At 42.0% G+C, this 21298-nt stretch overlaps 1 protein-coding gene across 5 annotated transcripts in view; it reads right to left on the bottom strand.

The window, feature by feature from the left end:
- Pard3b (par-3 family cell polarity regulator beta) overlaps positions 1–21298 on the bottom strand; it is a 990158-nt gene that overhangs the window by 419958 nt on the left and 548902 nt on the right. The window lies entirely within an intron of this gene.

The raw sequence follows: 21298 nt of genomic DNA, 5'->3' as shown, positions 1-21298 counted from the left end.
AGGAGCATTTGAGTCATGCACACAAGTGATAACAACCCAGGCCATCCAGCCTGGGGAAGGCCCAGTCCACGGGACCACTGTGCCATTTCCCTGAGGTCCAGGTCAGCCCTGAGAGCGTCCACGCCAAACTTTCTACAGCTTTCATTTCGTTAAACACTGAGCTTTTGGCTCAGTATGAACAAGTCCTGGGTGTCTCTGCCTGGCCTCCCAGATGTGTGATTAGCCTGTGTTATGAGGGCTTGCTTTGTGCAAGAATTATGTTTCACATGCAATCATTTTGTCACTTTCTAAAACCCAAACAAAAGAACTTCAAAAAAAAAAAAAAAGTGAGAAAGATTTTTTCTATATAAGGTAGAAGCCGTACCTGGCAATTCTGCTAGCATATTTTATAATAAGCTTAACCACTGTTAATTTTTGCCTAAGTAAGTTCTAAGGAATTTAAAGGAATAAACCTTTTGTTACAGCTACATAATTTTTCACAATAATGAAAGGAAGGATAAGATACCTGCAAGAGACTTAGCCTTCTGAATGTTTTTTAATCTTCAAAAAATGCACTGTGTCATTATTATAGGCATGAAAGGTTTTTGATCAACCGGATTATATAAAATTTAGAATGTATTAGCCTACAGTTGGGATCAGAAGCTCATGCTAACTGTGGGAGTTACTTTATTTTTGTTGTACTTTTCTCAGTGTGAAGACAAAAAAGTGAGTGATGAACAGGTACTTGCCAAGGTAAGTGGTGGTTGAAGGATAATTATTATATGGCAAACTTTTTTGTTAGGATTGATAATGTATAAACAAAACCAGCAGAGCACCCAGTGACTCAGGAGTAAGGAGATGCCCATTTACTTCCTTCTGGACAACACAGACTAATCTAAAAAAATCAGAGATCACAGTGCTGAAATTCTTTTTTTGTTTGTTTGTCTTTTTTCTTTTTATCAGTACTGGGGATCAAACTCACGACTGCCTGCTTGCAAGGCAGGCACTTATGCCGCTGAGCTAAATCCCCAGCCCCCTAAATTCTTTTTTAAAATCTAAATTATACTCTAAATTGTTGAGAATTAACCCAAAATTTAATATTATATATCAATCAAAAAAAAGAAAAATGTATCTTAATATTGACGTAAACAGAAATGTTTCAGAACTTTATGTAGGCACTATGGATATTTACTATTAATGGAAGAAAAATGTCAAATGTAGACTATAGGTAGCTTGATAATGTTAATATTTCAAATTTATGTTTTAATTGTGGTATCCCACAGTGGATAGTTATTCATCTTAGATAATGTTTCACCACTGATAGGAAAACATCCTAGAAATTATCTATATTTGAGATGCTTTTTACGTATTTTAAACTCATCCCCTCAAAGGAAGGGAAAGGAGACTGCTGCAGGCAAGCGTTCACTTCTGACTCAACTCTCAAACCAAGCTGCTTGGAGGGAAGCAGTGAACAAATGTCACAGAATGGTCGGTCATTCATCACTGCCTGGTCAGTATAAGAGTAACTTCATGTAATTTTAAGTCAGAGATTAACAAAAGTAAAAATAGAGTTAAAATTCCTACAGAAACCTCTTCCTCATATAGCAGAATATAACCTTGAAGGACTGTAGAAGAGCCTCGTGTGGCATCCCTTCAATATGTAAATATGTTTGCCTTTATACATTGGTTAAAATGCAGTTAATTCATAAAGATATGAGCAATATTTTGTGTCCTGAAAAGTAATGGAAATAGATAAAGTTGGACAACATGGAATGCTACAACTAGAAATTGCTTTAAATATTTAGAAATAACAGGACTTTTGCTTTTACTCTAATTAAAAATAGAGAAACTTCATTCAAACACCTTAAATATTTCACATCCAATACTCTAGTGGTTAAATCCTTGCCTTTTATGAACATGAACTGTAATCATTTGAGGAACAGAAGTGGGGGCCCAGCACACCTGGCCTGGATAGAGCAGCCCACTGGGGATGCTCTAGACTGATGGCTCCCCTGTCTGTGTCCGAGCAGGCACTTTGTGCCAGGCACCTGCTCTGAATGCCTTCATAGAGAGCCTGAGCCAGGTGTGATGGCCTCTACCTGCAATCCCAGCCTTTGGGAGGCTGAGGCAGGAGGATCCTTACAAGTTTGAGACCAGTCTAGGCTGCTAAGACTGCAAGACCAGTCTGAACTGCATAGCAAAACCCTGTCTCAAAAAGACAAAAAAAAAAAAAAAAAAAAAAAAAAGTAGAAAAGAGTCTGACACGGAGGAGAGGCGTGAACTTGGGAAGCTTGGCCCCACTACAGCGAGCACAGGTCAGTATGCAAAGCCTGGGCCACTCAGGAAGTCAGGGCGGTGCTCAAAGGACTGGGGCTGCCTATGATCCTGGAACAGCTGGTCCACAGAGGGTTTCTGATTCCTGAGGTGGCCTGGCAAACCGCGCTGTGTTTTGGATCAGCTTAATATGCTCAGCTACTGAGCAAGGTGGGGTCCTAGGGCTTGCAAGGATTCTACAGCAGGGCTTCTCATAGATTTCCCCGAGCCTTTAGAAACCTAATACCTAGTCGGAGTCCTTGAGAGGGACATAAAGGGGTGCCTTCATCCTGTGAAACACACGCTTCTCCTATTAGTGGTCCAAAGAAGAGAGCGAGTGGGAAACAAACCCGCACTTAATCCACAGCTTGAAGTGAGCTGTCTGAGCCCCACTTAGAACAGCCAAGCCTGCCAACGTGCAGACCGGTGAGCCAGAAGGAAAAGCTTTAGCATGCATGCTGCAATTTTTCATGTAGCACTTTTGTGGCAACAACCAATGGACAGGTTGCTTTGCTCGTCCTGGTGAATGAATTCCGGGTGGCATCCTGCTCTTCTTTCAGGATGGGTTAGTGTGGCAGGACCTGGCTTCCTAGCAGGGATTCTCTAACTGACCTGAGTGTGGAACACAAGCCAATGCGGGTAGGAAGTGTTCTCCAGCAGGCGCATACAGACATGTGGCATCGACACCACTGTGACTGACAGCGGAGCAGGAGGCAAGAAGGTTTACAGAGATCTGGACCTCGGAGGGCCTAGAGAGGGACCTCACACTGAGCACCCCAACAACATAGGGCCGCAGGGAGTAGAGCTCATCTCACACCGGCTTTTCAGAGACATACCACAGGCAATGCTGCAGTTCGCAGAGTTAGGCATCCGCTCCCACTGGTGGGGAAAAATAACTTTTAGAAGCTCTCTTTCTCTTCTCTCTCCTCCCTCCCTCCTTTCCTTGCTTCTTCTTGAGTTCTAGACTAGGACGTTTCTGTAGGTAGCTAAAGGTAATGAATGAAAGACCATTTCCCCGGGACTCTATTGCAAAGTGTTAGGATTACAGAATAGGATCCTGCACCAGGAGACTGTAAATACAAAACTGGTCTAACAGCACCTCCAATCCAGGTCTGTGACTACTATTACTTCAGTGTGATGTCTCTCTGAGTGAAGACAATACTACTGTCTTCCCAGGTCAGGAATTCCAAGGCAGAGTTACATCTCAGTTTCACTTTTCCTACAGCACCCAGTAAGTGTTCTTCAGTTCAAGGCTCGGCAAGCAACATTTATTAAATTCTTCTGCCATGAAGTAATAATACCACCACAATCTCAAAAGAGCAATATCTTATAGAGGTGAAAGGGGTTGTTTCCATTGGTTGCTTAAGGCTTATAAGAAAATCAAATGATAAAATCATAACCATTTTTATCCCATCTTTTTATCTGATGTCTGAGTTGCATCTAATGTGATTCCAGCTGGAAACCAATCCGCTTTAGTATGCTATTAATGATAAATAATTCTAAATTCCAAATAGGGGTTGAGAAATCTCAGTGGGTAACAGCCATTTAAAATTCATGGTGATGTTTACTTTTGTAATGAAAATGTTCTTACCACGTATATAACACCATGTAGACAGACATATAATTCCTCGTTTATCTTAATAATTAAATCAATTACTCTGTTAAAATTAATTGTCAGATAAAACTGACTAAGAAATAAGAAGTCATTTAGGTCTTGTAGACGATGAAAACTCATCAAAATTAAAATGTGAATATATCTTCCTATTGTTACACTATAAACAAATTGAAGGGAGAGAATTCTGTCGGGACTTAATTCTGGGCAAAAGTGAATGAGCCTGTCAGTTGTCTGCTGCCTCCAGAATACTGTTTAAAAAACATTCCAAAAATTGTGCTGTGTACATAAAGTATTTATTGCTGGCTCACATGTTAGTTGGCTGGGTTTGGCTGATACAGGCTGGCTCAGGAGGCTTGTTTCTAAGCTGTGATCTTTTGTGTTGCTCTGGTTTAGTTTGATTTTTTGAGACAAGATCTCAGGTTCATAAGACCTTCAATTCACTCTGTAGCCCAGGCTGGCCTCAAACTTGTGTAGACCCTCTTATTCAGCCTCCCAGGTGTGGCAAAAACCAGTGTGTGTCACCAGCCCTGGTGATGTACATATTACATTCCTAGGGTCACTGGATACTGGAAGCATGTGTATCATATGTGAAAACCAGGAAGCAAAAATGGAAATATCTTTCAAGCATTTACTCACACAGTATCTAATAAAGCTGGCTGACCTTATTTACTTTTCCGGTTTCTCACACTAGAGAAACCATGTAATATTTGAACGCATGTATCCAATTTATTTCACTTGAGTATGGTCCCAAGGTGCATCCGTTCACCCAGAAATGTTTCAAGAGTAAATAAGGACCAAAACTTATAGTAGATATTGTGAAGTATGAAGAAAATGTTCAAATGGAAAGAGGGGCTGGGGTCGGGGAGGGAAAAAGGAAGGAAAGGAAGAGAGAAAAGTAAATAAAATCAACTGGCCAAAAGAATCCACACAGGGTTAAGTTCACAGGCTCTGGCTGGCAAAGTGCTGTCCTGAAGCAGCTGGACCACGCCAAGGGGGGCTGTGGCACACTACTTAGGAGCGAAGAACCGAAACCAAGGATCTCACCTGACAACTGGATGCTGTTTCCAGACACGCGGAGGTACCAAGGGTCCACTCTCTAATACAGGGTCTGTGTGGATCTCAGTGTTTCATCACACGTTGTATTTATCACCCTTCCTATAGTTTGAACCTCAGAGTGACTTCTGGCCTGTGCCATTTTCCCAAGGTCAAGAAACAGGTAACCGAGATTCTGGAGGATTCGACCTCCACATCATGTTGGGTTCTACAAGCAGACCAGTAGGTGCTTCCAGAGCCCTGAACTCTCCGCTAGCGCTAGGGAAGACAGCTTCTCACTGCACATTCCTCCCCTCAGTACTCAGCTGCTTGCCATCTGGTTATTCATGCTGGGAAAGCAGCACAAGGGCCAGGGAGCTGTGTTTCTGGGTTTAATTCCTGCAAAATCAGTGTGCAATGCACACTATAGGCAAATGGAGATAACTTGAGGCTATCCTCATTAGTGAAATAAATAAGAATCATATTTATAAATACCATATTGTGTCTCTAGTGTAAAAAGTAATAAGAACTATAGGAGTAATAAAACCCAACATGTGTAATTGCTACTGTAAAAAGAGAGGAAAAGAAAGTGCTCTAAAGGATATAACTGCATATATGTTTAAGTGTGCAGGATTGATAACCATATTACTAAGAGATCCTCATTTTCCAAGGAAGTTAAGTGTGCTTCATATACTGGGAGGGACTATGTCAGTTCAGCCCACACCTAAGAATCTAAGATTTTTAAAATTTATGCAACATGCTTCCATTTTTACTACTGATCCACAGGAAAAGAGGATTCACCAAAGAACAATGGGCGAATGTATTACTTTACTGAAGTATTTCCTTGGCAGAACACACCCATGATTTTTATGGTGCTTAATGAAATCACACACAAGAAAAAAATCATTTCCTGTATTTGTGTATCTATATCATGCACAGACAATATTTTCAACTAAAAATAAATTTTAGAGTGAAAATGTAATGGAATAAAAGGTTCTTTGCATATTCCAATCCTTTATGTCTCCGCACATGAACCACGGCTTCTTGGTGACATTTCTCAATCCTATCAGTAGAGAGAGAGTACTTCCTTCTCTGAGTGCCCATTTCCTGTTTTCTCTGTGCTGCTGAGTCTCTTCACTCTCTCTGTTCTCACAGTCATAGTCTAGCTTGTTCATCTTCACACTGCGGTACCACTGTGATCTCATCAAGGGCAGGAATTATGCTTAATTTAAACACTGAATCCCATTTAGCATCCCACAGGATGCATGTATCTAATAAATACTTGTTATGGGATGACTTCATACATTTTTATTGACACATCTCCGCCATGACGCCTTTTTAAAATAATGGCCTTGCATCTTATCTACAAAAATCATAGTTTTAAACACTTCTAACCTAAATTTTCTAGTATATTTGTTAGAGATAACTGAAACTAACTACATGTTACAGATGCATGTTCTGCTTTTTTACTTGAGATTCTCTCTGCCTGGAAATCATGATTTTCTCAGTCCCTTTTCTCAGTACTGACAAATTTATGCTTCAGAGCCCATTGTGATGGTTGCCTGCTTTCTGGTCGTACACTGATCTGGGTCTCCACGGCACTCCACCCACAATTAAAATACAGCTCTCGTCACATGAAGTCCTAATTATTTACTGCTACAAAAATCTGTATTGTAACACATCTCCAAGGACTTAAAGGGCAATGATGACCGTGCTGCTTTCTTCTGTGCCAGCTGCCCCTGCCCAAGTCTGTGCTGAGACCCAGTGTACCACATGCCATTCAAAGAACATGGCTCACAGGGGCTCACTCAGTCACTTCTTCCGTTCCAGCTCAATATGGGCCCTGCTTTCATTAATATTAAAAAATAGTTCACAAGCTGCTAATTCAATTTCAACACTTCGTGAGAGGCCATCTGATAGGCAGGTGCTGTTTGTTAGAAAAAAAGGCTCACCATCGCTGGTGTTGCTTGTCAGATGGAATCTTGGAACACCATGGTATGTTTGGGATATCTACAGCCACACAGCAACTGCCCGTTTTTCTTTGCTTTCACAGTGCGTAGCATAATTGTGATCTATTTGCACTTTGATACCTATGAAGGGCTGAGCTATGCAAGAAAATAGCTTGCAAATGTTTCTAAAATCGCACATTTACTTTGGCTCCTCTGATCACCATATCCGCTCCTGAGTTTGGATATAGGGTGGAGTAAACCTGTCACTCACTCCTACTTTATTATGACAGCTGGTATTATTTGGCAACTATCCTGTTCAAATGAACCCTCTAAAAGCAATTTTTCACATTTAAAACTAAGATTATGCCTACATTGACGCCTAAACAACTGGTTGAAAAGTTTAAATTCATTCAATGAACAAATTCATTTGTTATAAATAAAACTGAAAAGCAAACTAAAAGTTACTGTGACAGTTTTTTTTTTTTTAAAGAAATTGGGCAGCAGTTTGTGTATAGGCACCAAGAAAACACTTTTAATATATTCAGTATCTCCAAGTCTTTGTCCTTTTGAATCCATTATGGATTAAACACAGATAATAAGGAATATTTTTATACTGTATGTGACTTGAAAGGATCAGTCTCATAATTCAGATACGGTAATAGCTGGTGACAGAGCCACTTGACCCATTATTTTCTTGTTAAGATATTCCCTGATTTCAGCCTCTGTTTCTATGGATGTAGAGGTCATCCCAGTATTTTAGCCCTTCAAAAGTAGGCAACTGGATAAACCAATATGGAGTGATTTATAAAGACAGTTGTATTTCAGGAATATAAAGTATTCCAGTGTTTATTGACAACTGTATGTTTGGATGTCACCTCAATTTTTTTCTGTTAAATTATGGAAGAAAAACTAAACAACCCAGGAAAAAATTCTAGAATTATCATGAATAAATCATTTATTGATGTTATAATGTAAGATACTCTGCAACCATGATCCAGCATAACGCTATGGTTTGTACTTTGCCAAGATCCCTAACTTCTAACAAAACTATCTCTGCTAGTAAAAAATTTAACTACAGCTTTTTAAGAAACATTAGGTATCCTAAGAACATTCCTGAGCAAAATTTATTTTTCTATCATCCTATTAGGATTTTCTCACATATTCTCTTAAGTAGAAACAGATTTGAAAACTTTACACATATGCGCGCGCACACACACACACACACACACACACACAATGATCTTCCTTTTATTTTCTTCACTCTCTGGACCATGGTAATTAATGTCTACTCAATAGCAAGCTCAATCATTTGTCTCCCCTGGGATAGTACTTTCAATTAAACCTTTTATTTCATCCAAGAATGCCTCTTCTCATTGACCACTGCACTTTTTATCTGTGGATTTATGATAATCTAATGCATTCTCCTTGCTGGGAGAATGGCCTTATGCATCCTTATTGTTCTCACACCAGAAAAGAAGTGAAAAACAAAATTAGCTCCTGCAGAAGCCAGGAAGGAAACTGCGTTTGTTTAACTCAGTGAGAGGCCTTTCACTACCTGCCCAGTGGCCTTGACCATTGCACTGCCCTGGCCTCTCCATGTGCTGGCTGCCCCTGGTTGGGCTGCCTGCTTCTGATAAGAGACACCAACTCCCTGGAGAGCCCCTGAGAGCCAGGAGTATAGGCGATGCAATCTTTGGGTTAGAGTTGCAAGGATTTCTGAAGGAAGTTGTGACATTTACATGTGATCGCTATTCTTTTCTGCAAGAAACCCTGCAGGTTAAAGAGGAACCACTCCTGCTGTCTGAGAACAGAGGTCTGACTCTGTGAAGAAATGCACCATTAGCTTGTGGACAGCTTTTGTGCCTTTATTTTCTTTCTCGCTAGGACCTCCATGATTTGCTTTCTGGTTCTGAAGTACACAAATAATAATGATAAGTTATTAATTGAAAAAAAAATTCCATTTTTAAGAGATCATACTCAATTATGCTGCTGAAGATGAGGCTCAATCCAGTGTGTTTCTCTCTACATGATGTAGAGAATAAGTCACTGTTATGTATGTTTCAGGCATGAACAGGCTCGGCAGTCATCTTTGTTGACTTTCCTTGCATGCCCAAATAGCACATAAAATTATCAAGTTAATAACTGCATTAATATTTATTTATATAATTTATTTACAACTTGTCTAGTACCAAAGAGGAACTGAGGTGGTTCGCATTAATAATGACACTGAAAATAATCTGTCAAGTTTTCAACAATTCACTAGTGTTGACATAGTCATATTTTTCTAATAGAAGCCAGAATCCAGAGATGTTATTCTGCACTGAGGCTGGTCAAAACCTTAATGAATAATATTTGTAATTCATTCACTTTTCTTTATGTGGAATGGAAATAAGGCTTAAATAAATGATGACTGTGGGTATAGACAAGGCAATTTCTAGTTAGAAAACAGGTTGTATGCTGTAAGTTTACAAATTTGGTCTTTGCAACTTGAATTATTTTTAAATTTTTCCCTCAGAAGAAATACTGATAAATTTTGTCTAGGTTTCAGTTTGGCCCTTAGGGTTTGTCTATACCACAGTATCACAAGAACATACCAGTAAGTAAAAATTTATATTCTATTTGATGGGCTGTAGTTGGTAATGTTTTATAGGGGAGTACACCTAAATCCCAACTCAGGAAAGAAGGAACACATTTCTCCCTGATCTGCACGTGAGAGCCAAGTCTCTTATGGTACCCACACAGTGGCAGCATCGGGACACGATCAGAGAAAGATGCCACCTGCACCTACAACTACGGCAGTAAGTGTTTGCATGACAGGAGTCCAAAATACAGTCACGAGAAAGACAACTGTTGGCATTATATTGGCTTTCTCTATTTACACTTCACCCAAAGAGTATGGTCTCAGTGTGCTCCAAACTGTAGTAAAATAAAATCGCTCTCGAGGAAAACTCCTGCTGCCCATTCATATATACAGATCGTTCATAATTCAAGAACTATTTGCACTCTCATGGCAAAATTCGATGCACAGAAATTGACAATAGTATTTAAAAAGAGTATGGGATCTTAGGAGACCATTTAATCAACTCTTCTTTCATAAATAAAGAAATTTTCCATCTACTGTCATAGTCCTTTCATTTGATAATTTAATTTTAGCATTTATTAATTTGTAAAAACACAATTCAACTCTTATTTTTCAACCTGAATTGAGACTGCAAGTATCAGGTAGAGTAAATCTTTGTAGGAGATGGAAAAAGAAAGAGAACATATGTCCTTCTAGGCAGAGAAGAATCTGGTATCCGAAGAGGAATTTGTATTTATTAAGATTGATATGGTTAAAAATGTTGCTAAACAAGCGTGTTGTATCTCTAGGAACTTATTTGCATTAAGAAAGCATCCAGCTAAAATTTTGTGAAGAGAATTATGATAAAATCTAAGAAGTATAATAAGCATCCAAACTCAAGCACGTAGTGACAACCCTGGGCCAAAATCCTGAACCTCATGTCCCACCCCCTAGTCCGTCTACCCTAATCTAAGGTGAGACGTTGGAACAGTATCGGCCCCAGTGAGTTATGTCTGCTTGGAATGTGACTGTGATGCTGTTCACCTCCTAGCAGAGTCTCTATTCCCTCCTGCTTGAATCTTGACTGGCACTGTCATTTTCTTTGGTGATCCTGTCATTTTCTAAAGTGACCCTGGGCACCCTGCAAGGTTAGCCCTCAGGTACTTCTACACATTTTGCTTTTGCTGTCTTAACTGTGCCGTGTAAGGACACTGGGCTAGGCTTTTTGCACACGCGAAGACACAGGATGGAGGAACAACTTGTCAACAACAGTAGATACGCGGTCACAGATGTGGAAGAAGGCCCAAGAGACACTTCAGCCACACATATCTTCCCGAAAAACTTCAAAACAGCCAGCAGAGGAGGCATTTACAAACCCAAAGTATCAACAGAAATATAAATCATCATTTATGGTTTGTTAAACATCAATCAATAAGGGCAGAGAACCTACAGAAAAGGTATCTTTGAGAGTTTACATTCACACTTCATGGATTTTCTCTGTTATCTTTCAAATATGTTGGATTCCAGACTTGGAAATTTTGTTCATAAGCTAGCCCAAGTACCCATTAATGCTATTAGTATAACCAAAATATAGTTTTCTACTTTTCAGCTTGTTTTTTTTTTTTTCAGTTTTTTTCCCATTTTGGTTTGGCTCATGCTTTGCTGTATCCCTCAAAGTATTTTTTTTCCTCTTCTTATTCTTTGACTCTCTCTACAGCCCATAAATGTGCTTTTCCATGATTATTTTGACTTTCCTTTAAAGAACTTTGTTTCCTTTTTATGACTTCCAGTATGTTGGGAGCCTGCCGTATTACCCATGAGAATATAGCCACAAGATGGCGTCCGCCTACCACCTCGCTGCTCCCCCGCCCATCGTGTGCCCAAGATGGCGCACACATCCTGCTTCCTGGTTCTTGCTCGGCTTACTGTCCCCGCCATATATGGTAATGATTGATTACTTCCTTGTTGCCGCCCAATCGCCTGTCCCCACATGTAATCCCATGATTGGATAACATTAGCTATATAAGCCCAAGTATAGGAAGTGCCCGACGCACAACACGTAGGAAGCCGTCAAGGACGGACGTGTATTGAGGTTGTAGCCCAGTCAATAAAAGAGCCTGCAGAGACAAAGTGTTCGTGTGCCTCATTCTGCGGGACAGACGCGGCGCCGGACAGCTGGTGGCCCGTACGGGGACTCGAAACCATTCCCGTGCCTTCTGAGGCTCCTGTGACTGTGTTGAAAAACGGTACGTACCTGCGGGTGAGCGGCGGCTTAACCCGGCCCTTGGTGGACGCACTTTAAGGGATCTACTGGTCGACCCCTTGCGGGGATCGACATTGCCCGAAAAAGAAGGGCAGGCCTCTTGGCTATTGCGCCTCAGGGCTCTTTAATTTTGTTAAGATGGGCAATGTTAACTGCGGCCCCCTCGCCTTATTGCTGTGGTTGTTGCTTAAAATGAGACCTCTTGCTCACTTTCTAATTGTTGGACTGGTTACCCGGCCTTCGCCATTCTAGCATATCGTCCAAGCTATCTTTGGGTTCCCGTCCAAGCCCAGGACACTCTCCTCATTGCCAACCAGAACAAAAGGAGGGATAAAAGATTGGTTGTGGCAGGCAGCGGGGGTGGTCTCTTCTCTGTTTGTCCCTGCAGTGGGACAGGCTGTTTTGCAGGCATGGACCTCCGAGCAGCTCGCGCTGACCATGGATGCAGTCAATCGGCTGAGCAACGCCACACGAGAGACCATCAAGGCTCAAAGGCAACAGTTTGAGCTTAACAGCCAGGCTATACTTCAGCTACAAGAAGAGATCCAGCTCATCGGGCAGGAGATTGATGCATTGTGGCAGGTTGCCACTCAACTCTGTGATCAGAGGTGGCTGCCTTTCCGGGTCTGCGTCACCCCTGTTCGCACCAACCTGACTGAAACTACAAAGACTATGACTAAATGGCTGCAGGACACTTATTTGCCAAAATTTCACAACCTGTCAATGATTGTTAGTCAGGAATTAGATGAAATAGAAAAAATTCAGTTGAACCCGGTTAGATTTGATTTGTCTACCCTGAGTGATGTTCTAAAAGGTTTATGGAATCATGTCACCTCTTGGTTCTCCTGGCCCAATTTGACTACCTGGATTTTTATTGCTGTTGCTATCCTGGTTGGATTAGTGGTTGTTAAATGCTTGCTTGATCGCTTGATGCAGACTCAACAACAAGTCAGATTTACAGCCATAGCGGCTATGCAGCTGGCGGAGGCTGGCCCATCTGGTGGTCGGGCGGCTGCATATCTCCTTCATGTTGCAGAGCATCAGTTATAAGGATGCTGAATGGGCGAGCCAAAGACGGGTAAGATCAAGGTACTCCACCTTGCTCAACCTAAGACAGGCCCCGTTCCATTAAGACAGCGAGAGGTACCAAGGTGCGAGACCAGATGGTACTGCATGACATTCTACTCTTGGGGTTTTTGAAGAGAGATGTCAGGCTATATGTCTGTATGCATCTAGGTTTCATCCGAATTACCCTAGCCCTGCGCACAAGGATGAGGCTTGGAGGTCCCTTCCGACGCGGGGGTGGCCAACCTGTGCCGGGGGATGACCTCAGAGCCATGCACAGCGGGGTACAGACCTCTGTAGTCACTTGGAAGGTCTCGCTGTCCTTCCTTGTAAATAAGAAAGGGGGAGATGTTGGGAGCCTGCCGTATTACCCATGAGAATATAGCCACAAGATGGCGTCCGCCTACCACCTCGCTGCTCCCCCGCCCATCGTGTGCCCAAGATGGCGCACACATCCTGCTTCCTGGTTCTTGCTCGGCTTACTGTCCCCGCCATATATGGTAATGATTGATTGCTTCCTTGTTGCCGCCCAATCGCCTGTCCCCACGTGTAATCCCATGATTGGATAACATTAGCTATATAAGCCCAAGTATAGGAAGTGCCCGACGCACAACACGTAGGAAGCCGTCAAGGACGGATGTGTATTGAGGTTGTAGCCCAGTCAATAAAGGAGCCTGCAGAAACAAAGTGTTCGTGTGCCTCATTCTGCGGGACAGACGCGGCGCTGGACACCAGTACAGCATTAAACTTGCAGATTCTTCCTTATATTTATAAACTATTTTCTGTCCACTTTCTTGTTCCACTTATGACAGGTACCATGCTACACTCTTACACTGCTCCCCTAGCTGCGCTCAGCAGGGTCTCAGCTCCTGAAGTTCGAGGCTCATGCTTTAGAGTACCCACTGCATGCCATAGAATACAGCAGAAATAAGTACTTAAGAAATATTTGATCAGCTAAACTGAGAAAAATAAGTGTCCAGGAAACATTTACTGAGCAACTGTATTCCATTATGTTCAACATGGACCAGTGAGAAAAGAAGATGGAGGCGTAAGAAGACAATTCTCCCCAAGGCCAACCTCTCTTTGAGCATCGTGGATGAGAAGCATCTGTTCCAGGGAGACAGAGTAAAAGTGAATTAAGAGTAAAGGGCTTTGTTTGGGTGTTTTTGCATTTAGTTAGTTTTGGCTAGTTTGCTTTTTATTTCACTGATTTGTATTTGTTTTCTTCCTATAGTAGAAATCAGAAGACAAAAATCACAGGAGCTGTGAAGAGAAGGCAGGGGCTGGACTCTTCAGTCCACACTGGAAATCCGTTGCTCACCTCAGGGGAGGTAAGGGTCATGGCTCTGTGCACCACAAACGAGGGCCTCCACTCTCCGTGGACAGAGTGACCCACAAGGGGAATTTGCTGTTCTGTGAGCTGACACCTTTCTCCATTTCAGTACCGTAACTTCCACCTTATTCCCACCTGGTGCGTTAATGTAATTTAATGCGATGTACTATTACCTCAATTCTCATTGCCACCTGGTATCTTAATATAAAGGAGAACTATATACATTCTGCAACTGAGAGTTAATATGCAGGCTATTGTTTGCTTTCAGAAAGATGAGATGAGAGGTCAAAAGCAAAAGAGGAAGAGAAAAGGAGAGAGGAAAAGGAAGAAGAGGAAGAAAACATCAGAAAATTGAACTAACACTTCCAGCTGTGAAACAATCCTTCCTTAGGTCCTAAGCCTTCAAGAAATGCAAAGAATTAATTATGGAAAGACTAGGTGATAAAAATCCTTCATATAACTCAATAAAGCAGCCAGGAAACATAATTGAACTCGTTTATAATTGAATATCCTGCCATCCAGGGCAGATTTAAAGAAGAGTAAACTTAAAGAGACATAATAATATTAAATGTTCTTTTGTCTTTTTAACATTTGTAATAAGCATGCTTTGTAAAGAGGGAACTGGAAATGCAATGGGGCTACATTGAGGCAGCAAGAATTGCATAGTCTAAGAATCTGGCTTCGGCATCTTAATTTAAATAATTATAATATGTAAAGAAAAGTGCATCTTATCCCCTGCAATGTTTATTGTACCTGACAAGTTCAGAGAGAGGGCACCTATCCACTGTTGCATTATGTGTCACGTGTTCTGCACACTCATTAAAAATAATGAGAACACAGTTAAAAGTCATTGCCCAAAGAATCTTTGGGGACGGGGCACAGGAAGAGAGAAGAGGCAACAGGTTGTTATTTAGGTGTCTATCTCTGTTTTACTCTTAGGAGAAAAAAAAAATCAGAGATCCTAAGCTGCTATTTTTGAATAACAAAGATCGCACATTTTCCTGGAAAAACAGGCAGCTGAAACATGTTCGTTCCTCTCAGTACACTCTCACAGGGAAATGACTGCAGTGGTGGTTTTATATGTGTGGTATTTACTTTGTAGCAGCTGGAAACTCAACCACAATCAATTAAGGTGATATTTTCTCTCTAATCTTTAAATACCCTTCCATAAAATGAAGAACTTCCTTAAGTGAAATGTACCTTAACAAATGTCCTGATCACAGGCATAGTGGCAGTTAGGCATTCAGGGTCATCCCCAGAGTTTTGTATCAAGTTCTAATCCAGCTGCTCTATATCCACAGCCGCCATAAATTACTGGCGACATTTGACTAACTGGATAACACGAAAGACACAGCAGTTTTTCTGAGCTTTTTTTATTTTTATTTTTTGGCACCGGGGATCAAACTCAAGACCTCTGAGTTTTTCAAACACAGATATTCAGAAAAATCCTTTTTTCTAGCCTAGAGGCTAGAAAACCCCATCCTGGCTCCAGGTGATCATGAAGAAGACTAATGTCCTGCATCATGAAAGTAGCACCCAGCCTTGTGGCTCTTCCTTGTTAACTTTGCAAGAGGACTAAGTTAGAGTCCGGTCCCCTGAAGTGGTGTCATGATGGTTCCCTCCTCCCTGTGCTACCTTTCAGTCAGTGTTTACACCTTGACACCTGACGCCATGTGACTGGCACAGTGACCGAGCTGAGGCATCTACCATTGTCTGTCTCACCAGGACCAGACACTGCTGACAAGGGTGTGGTCAGACTCTTGCAGGTGTAAGTATTACCCGGAGAGGAACAAAGGACTATTAATTCCCGGGCTGCTGGCAAAGATGAAGGGTCTTTGTCTCTGGGCCCTCAGCACAGCCAGGGAAGGCACCCTGTTCGGCTCAGCCAGGGTGGAGACTTGCTTCTTCTGATGTGACTTTTAGAAGGGGCGGTGCCTAATCTTCCTCATCTTTACCATGGGATAAATAGACTCCAGCACAGTTATTTATGGCAGAGATAAGGATCGCTTCACTAGGAACTCTGAGCTCCGTAACAGGAGTTTTGCCTCCGCAGAATGAGGGATGGTGGCAGATGACCAAGGCGGGGTGCACAGAACACTGCTTCCCCTCTGGCAGCCAACAGGGGTGAGGAAGGGAAGGGACAAGGGGAACAGGCAAAACTGCAAACAGATACCAGCAGCCCCATCTCCCAGCCTCTCAGAGCACCTTCCTGTGCTGGGTGTCTAATTCTACAAGTTACAAGGTGGTATGTAACAAATTTTGAGGACAATCAAATTGAGTGTGGAAAGTTTAACACACAATCGAGTTGGGCTTGGGAAACTGAAGTACAATTGAGTTTGCCTAAATGAATCAGGTGTAATTGAGTTGGGTAACTGGATTGCACTCGGCACTGGCCTTTTGCCAAAATGAGGGGCACGTAGCCAAAAAGGCATAACTCAATTGGGCTTCACAGACAGAGAAACAGGGTTGCAGAGTTAACGATCTCAGCTAATCCGGTACAGCCACTAGGCGCCCACCAATGGTTCTCAAACGTGAGGCACATCATAGCCTCTGGAGGGCTTGTTAACCACACTTCTGTCCCAGCCCTGGAGCTTCCAGTCGAGGAGGCCAGGAGGGAGTCGGGAATCTGTGCGTCTGTTCAGTTCCCAGGGGATGCGGAGGCTGCAGGTGTGAACCAGCGCTTTGAAAACCACCGTTCAACAAATTACTTAGCTAAACTTGAAGCATGTAAAATACTTCAAAACACTTCAACAGTTATATATATATTTAAGAGCCTCACTACGTGATTCAGACTAACCCTGAGCTCACAGCGATCCTTCTGCCTCAGCCTCCTGAGTGCTGGGATTACAAGTGTGTGCCACCACGCCCACACAGAATACCTCTAATATTTATAAATTTAATAGAATGGAACTTTTGCTTTTGTCTTTACAAGTCAACCTTACACTAGAGTGTGCAAATATATTTCGAATTTAGACTAGCTAACTCGTCACTTACATTCAAAATAACTATCCTCCCTAGCACTCTCTCATGAAGTTTGTTAGGATTTAGATTTAAAATGTCCCCCAAAAGTGTCATGTGTTCAGAGCAGGGCCTTTTCAAAGATGACTCGGTCATGGGTTCTGTACCATGGGAATTAGCCTGTTGACACGTTCACAGTTGCATGTGCTATGAGGGGGGACCCGGCAGGAGGGAAGCTGTGGAGCAGTATCTCTGTCTAGCACTTCCTGGTCTCTCTGCCTCTGGACACAGTGAGGGGACCAGCTTTTCCACACCAGGCCTCTACCAAGACGCTTCTGCCTGGGAGCCAGCTGACCATGGACTGGAATTTGGAACCATGGGCCCAAAATAAATCTCTCCTCTTTTACGTTGTTAATGTTACGTATTTTGTCTCAGTGAGGGGGAAGATGAATAAGGCAGCTGAAATTAGAGACTGCTGCTGCTCAAATGTCTGAGGAAATCCCTACATATTTTTTATTTGGTTTACAATAATTGTATAGGTTATGTCAGATATTGAACATGGATTAGGTATGTCATCAGCTTCAGTAATGTGTGGCTTTAATTTATCCCACCAGCAAATATTTACTGAGCATAGGAAATAACAGGAGTGAAGATTGTTTGGCACTCACCAATTGTTAGCACCTGTGTGGTCAATTAATTCTTACAGCAACCCTGCAAGGTGTACTGTGAGTTTTTGTCCTCACTGACACACAAGGAGGCACTGAACCGATGAGTGAGATTGGAAAGCAGGATTTTTAACATCCAGGCCATGGGACTCCCAAATGCTGGGTCTTAATTGCTATTATCTGTAGTTCTTAAGGTCTAATGGAGAATATTGATGCTGTGTGATTCAGAGACATGGCAAAGAGAGTCTTCAGAAAGCATGAAAAAGTAAAAGGGGCTCCATATACCAGACTCCGGGCTTAAGGATGGTTTTCCCACAGTAAAGGCCTGCAGATAGATGTGTTAAGAATTCATCAAGTTAAAGACAGCAAAAGGAAGTCACAGGTAGAGGTGAGGCTCACTGCAAATGTTAGGTGAGGATGGGGCATTGGCATTATTTGGGTAAAAAGAGCTTGAAATGACTAGACAGGAGGAAAAGATGCTGAGGCTCATATTCCTTAGAACAGCCTGGGGTCCTTGACAGGAGTAAAATCATAGAGCTGTAAATGATTGCTTCTTTTCCAAACCAGCCTCTACTTGTCTAATTGTTTTTTTCTCCATTCTCGAGAGGTGGTCGTATATGATCCCCATGTTATGGATGAGGAATGGAAGCACAGGAAGATACCTTCATCAGAGCACAGAGCCAACGTCAACCCAGGTCCAACTGACTGCAGAGCCTCTGCTCCTTCCTGTCAATGCTCAGTGGATGGCAGTGAGCTCCAGGCCGGTGTCCCTCTCTTTGCCTCTTCAACTTTATTTCTTATAGCATTACTTTTCATGATAGCCTATCACTCAGTGCTCTGTCCAGTTGGGCTGCCCACTATGAAGATGGTATTTCCTTCCCACTCCCAAATTTGAGTTTTGAAGTCCCATTCAACCATTAAGGCCTTTTTCAAATGATGTCATTTTCTTTTCTTTCTTTTTTTTTGCTACCGGGGATTGAACTCACAACCTCGTGCTAATGAAATAGGCTCTTATGCCACTGAGCTAAATCCCCAGCAATGCTGTCATTTTCATGAAGGCTTTTAGGGCCCTGACATACTGGAAATCCCCGTAACATGATAATCACATAATTTGATCCACATATCACTTGTTTTTATGGGCTAGAACAGTGGTGGTAAACCTGTGGCAGCATGCTTCATCAGGATGTGTCTACCGCTGAAGGCTCTAAAATGCTCACCGTCATTGGTCTAGAAACTTCTTGAAGGCAGGAACATATTTATTCATGCTGGAATTCATGTTGCTGAGCCCTGACTAAGATTCAACACATATTCACAGAAAGGAAATGGTAATAATGATAGGAAAAAGTATTACAGTAAGGGCACCACCTTAAGTCACTAGAACTGTATTACTTAACTGAATCCACAAAATGGAAATCCATTTCATTTTCTACATAATCATTTAAATTGCAAACCATAACTCCAGCACTTTGGTTTAGGTAGAAAAAGTCACTCTGAAATTATCCTTCAATTTCTGCTACTTAGCGACAAATAGCCATTATAATATTCATTCTTCCTTAAGTATCTTGGTTAATTAAGCATGGAATCATTTGAATCAAATAGCCAAAGGGAATAAATTAACACATCAGTTAAATGAGGTTCATCTAAAATTTCAAACCAAAATTCTTCCATGATTTATGATGTTAAATAATTTGACATTTGAAGGTGCAGAGTTTTTTACTTTATAAGATAATGTGAATCCTAAGGAGTGGGAACCACATCTCATTTGCTAAGGTGGTTACAGGAGCAGGTAAATTTGGCAGTGCTGCAAATCACTAATCTCAGCAACTATTGAGGGAGTCTCCACACACAGGAACATCATTTTTCTCAGCAAAAGCAATACTTACAAGTGAAGGCCAAATCAGCATGGCAAGTATGGCTAACTTTTGATTCTTAATCATGCCAAGCAGTAGATGCTTACTTGCTTGATATATAGTTAATCCCACTTGCAGAGGCCAGGATTTAATAGCAAGCAAACTTGGCAGGTAGAAATTATAAATACATTTGAAATTTTCTCAGCTCGATTTACCCTACAGGGGTTGCTGTGATTTTCAGGATAATTTAAAGATAAGGCAGCAGGTTAGTAAGTGAAGTATTAAAGAGATTAACGAAGAAATGGCAGCATTTTTATTTCTCCCCAGTAAATGAAGAACACACACAAATACATGTGAGTGACCACGTCCACATATGGCGAATAGCTTGGTATCTCTTCCTAAAAAAGAATCAAGATATAAAACTAATAGAAAACCTGTAGTGTTTTGGGATTCTGCCTCCAATCTGACTTGTCATATAAGAAAAAAGCAACGAAGGCATCAGTGATCAAACAGAACTTGTGGGCCACTTCTCTCAAGTACAGACCCAAGAACCACCAGCTAGGAAGCAGTCTCCACTTCACACGGAGCGGCCATGCACAGCAATTTCACCTTCTGATTGTCCTGCCAAGGCCGCCAATCTCAAAGCACCCTGTGCGGAAATGTTCCTTATGCAACACCTCTTTAGTACTTTCTCACTCCAGCGGGGGGTGAGAACATCAAAGGGTGTTTCCAGGCTGGGATTCTGGAAAGGTTGCCTTTGAAGCCTAACTTTTATTTTATTTATTTATTTTTTGGCAGATACTAGGGACAGCTAACTTGTGGTGGTGGTGCTGCAAAACCCAGCTTCAGCCAGATGGAAAGACTGATCTTGTGGTGTACCTGTCTGCTCGGGAGGAAAAGCAGGGACCAGCCAACAGTTCAGCACGGTTCTCCAGGGGGCAGGTCAGGAGACATGAGTAGGAAATGGACGCGGAGCCTCTGGGACTACAGAGGGCCACTTCCTACAGAGGACCCTATATCGGGACTTCCGGAATAACTGCTGACCACATACGCCCTCGGCTGTAAGTGTTTAAGACTTTCTAAGAAGCAGGAAGCTTTAGCTGTCAGAAAACAAGCAGAGCAGTGCTGTCACACAAGTATAGAGCTCATGAAATAGCAAGGCTTTAAAAAAGGGAAAAGGACAGTTTCTCAGAATAGGAAAACAATAAACACAGTTTATTTTCTTCAAAGGAGATAGAACAAAACAAAAGCAGGAAGAGCTTTCTTCCTCATCCTGCCAGATTTTCAGTGGGAAGTCAAGCGTGTGTATCAATCACCGCGAGGGTGAGAAGATGAAAGTGATACCACCTTTCAGGTTTGAAGGGAACACACAGAGATGCATCTCGTAATGCATTGCTCATTCCGGGCTTTCAAAGCCTGCAGCACACGCTACACAAGGGAGGAAGCAAGTCCCACGCATGCAGACGGACCGCCTTCAAAGTTCCCACATGCTTCTCACTTCTCAGCACTCAAAGGAGGCAATTGGGCTTTAAAAAATCCCTTGTTACACAAAACAAAGATGACTCAGGAGCCACATGAGTCAGGTTCCCAAAATCCTCCAAGACTCTTGTTTTGCTGTGATTACAAAGAATACTTCTCATTTTTGTACAGTGGACAATCAAATACTTGTGAGTCTAGATCCTCGCTAGAAAGTGCTAAGAGTCTGAATACAAACCA

Source organism: Cavia porcellus, unplaced genomic scaffold, assembly GCF_034190915.1.
Source record: "Cavia porcellus strain 051 isolate PalLab524CR breed Dunkin Hartley unplaced genomic scaffold, mCavPor4.1 scaffold_26, whole genome shotgun sequence".
In the NCBI taxonomy this organism is placed as follows: domain Eukaryota; kingdom Metazoa; phylum Chordata; class Mammalia; order Rodentia; family Caviidae; genus Cavia; species Cavia porcellus.
Note: the sequence above shows the minus strand (reverse complement) of the source record. Positions and strands in the feature narration are given on the sequence as shown.